This window comes from Frankliniella occidentalis, unplaced genomic scaffold, assembly GCF_000697945.3.
Source record: "Frankliniella occidentalis isolate FOCC.00 unplaced genomic scaffold, Focc_3.1 Scaffold8, whole genome shotgun sequence".
NCBI lineage: Eukaryota > Metazoa > Arthropoda > Insecta > Thysanoptera > Thripidae > Frankliniella > Frankliniella occidentalis.
In genome coordinates this window covers 932,774-939,172 of record NW_026267138.1, presented here as the reverse complement: position 1 = coordinate 939,172, position 6,399 = coordinate 932,774, and the positions used below count along the sequence as shown (strand labels likewise).

The 6,399-nt window shown below is 54.4% G+C and overlaps 1 protein-coding gene across 3 annotated transcripts in view; it reads right to left on the bottom strand.

Annotated features, from left to right (window-relative positions):
* The window catches only part of LOC113203812 (ecotropic viral integration site 5 ortholog), a 61,562-nt gene that overhangs the window by 37,794 nt on the left and 17,369 nt on the right, over positions 1 to 6,399 (bottom strand). The window lies entirely within an intron of this gene.

Here is a 6,399-nt window from a genome sequence, read left to right as displayed (position 1 = left end):
AGAGGGGGGGGGGGCGGGGCGAAACAATAAGTTAGAAAGAAGGAAAGAAAAACGGCAAGGGATAATGAGATTTTAGCCTCTCCTCACCTCACCCCCTACACGCAATTAGAGGTGCCATTTAAGTGCCTTTTCCCCTCGAGGTGGCCGGCTGACCGGGCACTTGGTATTCCAGCCGTATGCTCGGCCAAGGATTGAGCTGGGGGAGCGATGGGGAGGGGGAGGAGGGTGGGGCACTGAGCCTGCTTGGCACCCAACGCTCGTCTCTGTACCGCTCAATCATCGTACCAACCCACGGCGAGTGAGGGTGTGTGAAGTGCTCCGGACAGCATGGAAGTAATCAATCCAGCTCATCTGGAGCGGATTGTTAAAAGCTCAGACGGTCGTCCGCGGATTTTTCTTTTAGATTGGTTTCTGACACTGGATCCAGACTACACACAATACGTACGTGTTTCATTGCAAACCACAGCGGGAAAAGGCTGTCACTGAGAGAGTGAGCGGGACAGGAGTAAGAGAGGGGGAGGGGGAAAGGGGCGGAGAATAGAGGTCTCCTCTCTAGTCATCTCATTTCGAGCCTCATTCTCCCCTCTCCCCCTGTGGTCGTGGCTCCGCTCCAGCCTGGAATTGAAAGGGAAAAGACCGCAGGAGCAGCAGCAGCCGTCGATTTTTCCCCGATTGAATCCGAAGCGGCTCTGCTCGGACTGACTCCGGGCTGGTCGTCCAGACCCCTTCCGCCTCGCCACGCCTGGCCACGCCTGGCCACGCCTGGCCACGCCTGGCACCGTGCCCGCGCAAAGGGCATCAGCTGGCGGGCTGGCGGGCTCACTACTCGGACTCGGGTGGCGCGGGAGGGAACAAACATGAAAATGGAAATAACAAAAAATGAAAAATAAAAACGGGTGAGATTGCATAAAATACATCTGATGTATAAATCAAGCGAAGAGCAGCGTAGGCGAAAAAAAAGGTGTTCTCTGAAAACCCAACCAGTAAGACAAACTGTCCCACACGCTTACGTCGCACTTGTTAGAACAGAGTCAATTCGCATCGACAGTGGGAGAGTTAGTTCTCCTGTTGGATTTCCTCCACGATAAGTGAAGTCGTGCAGTCGAGCAGTGGGCACCGACAGTGTAACCCCCGCCACCGGCATCCGAGCGAAGAGTGGAGTAGCGTGGCGTAGCGTTTAATCTGAGCGCTGCGCGGGGGCGCCTTCCTCTCCCTCCCTCCCTCCCTCTCCCGATTGGAGCCGCCGCAGCCGCCGGGTGGAGAGCGCCGTGCGAGGTAGGCAGCCCGGCCAGCGTGCCAGCACGGCGGGACGGCATACGCCGCAGGCGGTCCACTCCGAGAGAGAGAGAAGGAGAGAGAGAGCGAGAGAGCGGGGTGGGAATTGGGAGAGGAGAAGCACAGGGGGGAAAGAGGGAGGAGAGGGGCAAAAAAAATATAAAGGGTTGGGGGTTGCGATGCGGGCTCAAAAGAATTCGAGCGAAACGGACGCCAGGGCAGGGCAAGCACACACACACACACACACACATGGAGTCTGTGGAGATGGTAAACTTTTGCGGAGGGAGAGAGGAGCGCAGCAGGAGCGATGCACACAGGGAGCGGTAACCCCCGCAGGAGTTTGTTCGATGCGGTATGCAGGCGGTGTGGTTGGGGGGCCGCGCCCAGAGAGAGAGAGAGAGAGAAAGAGAGAGAGAAGAAGCCAATAAAATACGCGTTTAGATCGGGTCATATAAACGTGCCGCTGTCCAGCGCAAGCGCGCCCGGAGGACTCCGGCGAGGTCTGCGCACAAAAAGGTCAAACGCGAGCCACGGCAGCAGCGATAAGGGCGCTGGCTGCGAGTGGCACTGATAAGCGACGTGATGGGGATGCTGAGAGAGGCAGGGATGAGAAGGGGAAACAACTCCTGCGCTCGTCTACTCGCAAGCGCGGGGGAAAAAATAACGCGAATCATGGGGCGGAAAATGATTACTCGGAAAAGGACAAGAAACAGAAGTTTTTCATCACTCAAAGGAGTTAGAGGAATTATGGGGCAACGATGGAAGGGGGGGGGGATTAGACCACGGCAGGGTCAACGACCCTTATGAGGAACAAAGGAAATAATCGCTTTTTGTAAGGGGAGGAAGTGCAAGGAGGAGGAGGAGGAGGGGAGGGGAGGGACAAGGGAGGAGAAGGTGGAGGAGGGAAGCAATCATCCCGAGCCGTGTTCAGAGGAGGCAAGGACAGGCCACGCCAGCTCTGCCGGCCGAGAGCGCCGCCTCCACCACCATCAGCCTGAAAATGCTGATACATAGAGCCGTCGATAAAGCAAATTGCTTTTGCGCGACAGGGGCGCAGGGGGTGGAGGTGGCGGGGGAGGAGGAGAGGGGGCGGAGGAGAGTCGCGGCTGACGCCGTAAGTTTGCATAGGAGATTACATCCAAGGCTCCCCGCACTAATGAAGAGCTTTGGGAGAGGCACGACGAGCAATGCCTGGGATTAAAAGCGCATTGTGAAATGAGAAATGGGTGACAAGAGGTAAAACTAGTGGAAAGTTAAAAGGAAAACAATCAAGGCGGGGAGGAAGTGTTTTGTGAGTGAAAGGCCACAAGAAGACGCCGACATTATCTCGGCTATTATTTAAGTGAACAAAGACATTATGTATGGACCGTGAACGGACGCATTTAGTCCTCCGTTCGACAAACAGAAAGGGAAAGGAAACCAAATTTAAAAAGCTCTTCACTTTGTCAAGAATATATCGCCTCAGCGCGAAATTAACGAAAAGACTCAAGGCGGAGGCGAAAAGAATTTACTTGAATGGCGACATTACGTTATTGGCTGAGCGATTAGCGAAGCCCATAACTCCACTGACCGGAAAAGTTTCATTCTGTTTGTTTGTTTGTTTGTCTGTCTGTCTGTCTGTTTGTATGTCTGTCCGCACGATAACTCGAGAAAGAATTGAGATAGCGACCTGGGATTTTCAGGGTCGTTTTGAATCATAAAAAGACAGATCGAGTTCGAAGATGAGCATTCTAGCTCAAAAATTGGCTTTTAAAAAAATTAAAAACTACAGGTCGCAATATGTATTTTTATCAAATATTTTTTTATGGGTTCCTAAGGGGTAACTCGTCAAAGTAGAGCCCTATGGGCGAAAATTTCGTCCGTTTGGCTCTATCTTGTACCGTTTAGGTGCTAGGGGGCATTTCGTGGCAAAATTGAGGTGAACATGATCAAATGGTCGATTAAATCGTTAAAAAAAAACTTCATTTCGAAAAATTGTATATACACTCCTATTACCCCGTCTTGGGTGTCAGCGCCGCAGGCCTAGCTATATGTGCGCCAGGCGCGTCGCAGCGTAACAGTGTTTCGTGAGATATCGCGAAGCCTGTTACGCGAGACGTGGTCTGGCGTACATATAGCTAGTTTTAAACGTCTCTTCAAATTGCGCTTAATTTTTGCGAGTTTGACGAATGAGCAGACCCCTAGCGGGAAAGCGGCATACTCTAACTTTCTTTCATGCATTTTCGATCTGCTTGACTTTGAGAATAGAGGTCGAGGCGAAAGCGAGGAAAAATAGAGGGAAAGAAAGGAGGGGGGGGGGGGATATGTTTTCAGAGAGCAAATATTGACCTAGATTATGGCCCACTCCATCCATCCATTGCGGCGGGGGCCCATCTGGAGAGGGTTCCAGAGGAGCGGATGGGCTGCAGATCTCCGTGGGAGCGAGAGAGACGGCGGATCGCCATAACCGAGCTCGGCGAAGCAGAACGAAATGTTGCGATTCATACACTACGACTATGGGCAAGTGTGCGGGTCACTCCCGCCGCGAGCAGAAAGCGGGAAAAGAACGGGAATGCACTCGCCGCAGCCAACTCTGCGCGGCAGCACATTTCGGTGTGCAACGCTGATTTTATGAGAGATTGAAATTATGGGAGGTGAAATTTAGCCGCGTGTCTATAATGCGTGGGCTCCAAATACTTCTGACACACTAAACTTTGTACCACGAAATTGGCCTGGTGCACGCAAAAACAAACAAAAAAATCAGATCGGTGCTTATCAGATTAGCTGAATAATTTTTACACCGGTGCAAATAAATTAGCTGGATATTGTATAAAGATTAAGCTGTACAGCTAAGTGTGGCATTTAGCTACACGGTTAATAGAAAGGTGCGGATTCCTGGGATAGACGTCTAAAAAATTAGTTCTGGTGCTAAACAAATTAGACGAGTCTACTCAGTCAATTTCCTAACCCCGGGTGCTAAAAACATAGCAGAGGTTCGATTTTTTTCTCTGCCTGTAATACTATGCTTAAGTTTCGTGCTGTCCTACATTATCATGAAGCAGTAGCGCCCTGGAGAAGCTCTCGTCGGGCACCACAATGCCGTTGTGCCTGCGGGCCTGTGTGGACCCCCGCCCGCTGCCGGGGGGCCGCCGCGCTGAGGGGGAGCACGGCGAAAAGCAAGCGGGGGATTGAATGGAAAATGGGGGGCGGCGGCGTGGCTGTCTGCGCTAGCGTTGCGGGAGGGGACGGAGAGGATCGAACAAGCAGCGCGTCCCGCCGCCGCGTGGCGTGGCGTAGCGTAGCGTGACGCGGGGGCAGACTTGAGGGGGACGGCTCGGGGACGACGCACTTCCAAATCAATTCGGCGCTCCGGTGGTGCGGGAGGGGGCAAAGCACACAGCGGCACGGGGGACACCCACTGCTTTACGGCAATTGCGGCAGTAATATTTTTATGCCTTGTCCGAGGAACATGACCGACGCGGGAGAGAGAGAGAGGGGGGGGGGGAGAAGGAAAGGCAACACGCAGAAACAGGGGGGACCCGGCCGCGGGCGCGGGGATTAGCCATGCCGCACCAAACCTCCGCCTGCCTGGACCAGGCCTCCGGCTGCCTCCGGAGGGCCGAGCCGTGTCTTACGACAGCTGCTATGGCTGAGCTAGCAGATCGCTTCAGCGGCTGCAGAGAGCGGGGCGGGGCGGGGCGTGGTGGGGGCGGCGAGCAGCAGAGCAGCAGTAATGGTGAGAAATAATGCTCGTTGTTTATATCTTGCTGCCTTCCGGACGCAAGAGTACAGGGGAGGGGGATGGGGGGCAGGAAGGAGGACACACCACTCCACTCCACTGGGATGGGATGGGATGGGATGCAAGTACATCCAACGAAATGCAAGTACCCCATCGAGGCCCCCGGCGCTGCTCCCTCTCCTTTGGAAGGCGGGGGGGATCCTGGCACCGGGCCACAGAGAGATGATCCCGCTAACACAACACTGTAACTCTCCTTTCGACAGCAGGAAACTTGTTTCAGCTTCGGCTGAAGGAGCAGGGCGAACCAGGACCCAAGAAAAACAGAGAGACGTCGTCCGGAAGAAGGGGAAAAAAACCTACCCTCTTTTTGCTATCTCACTCTTCAGCGATTGGGTTGTATGGGGTCGTGGTATCGTTATATGGAAGCATCGTTCAGTTGGTGAGATGGAGAGAAATAACTTACTAAGGAAAACGAAAGACCCTGGTGAAGAAAACTCTGAGCCCAACCAACCTGCAAACAGAAGAAATAGCACACTTGATTACTGGGCCTCGGGGTCGCGCGGATAAAAAGTCACTAATTTAGTGACACTAAAGCGACAGCGACAAACATGCACTGGGAACGCAAGTGCGTAAATGTGGCACACTTGTAGGTGTGAGAATGTCTATTCGTATACGTAAGGTAGAGTAAAGGTTTGTGCCTCCACGTGTACGCATGGCGTTTCACACACCTAGAAGTGTGTGACGTTCGTTCACACACCTACACGTGTGCGGCATTCGATCACACGGTTGGGTTTCCGGTGTGCTGCCGGAAAGGCTGGGCAGACCTTTCCAGACGGCTAGACGGCCTCTAATGGAAAGAGGTTAGGAACGGGCGCGTTAAAGGGCGAGGCTGTAAAGGTGGCGCAGGCCTCGGCCGGCCTCGGCCCTGCACGGCCCCCCAAGGGGTTGCGGGAGCGGGACGGCCTCAAACGGCCGGGGCCGGTGCGTTTACACGTGTCAAATATTTAGGCCGGGTCGGCTGTGAGGTATAGTAGTGTTGGTGCGGCGGCGCGGCCTATACAGGCGGCCCTGCCGGCCTACGCGCCCGAGGGCTGCGCGCTCGAACAAGTTTACTTCTTATTTGTTTTCGCCGTAGGGAGGGTGCCTGTCTTACCACGTCCTCCCCCGCCCCACCGGCCGCGCGTTCACGTTCGTACACAGCTTACTTGTTTTGGAGGCATAGAGCCGAGGTAGAGCCCGCGGCAGCCCCGACTGTGGACGTGCCTGCATTATTCTGACGCATCCCGGCATGTATCGCTATCCGGTAACGCGCCCGAGCGACTCTTTCAGGGCCAGGCGCCTGGAAGCCCTGAAAGCCAGAGCGAACGCCCATACCAACATCCCAATGCACCCCGTTCGTCCCACCC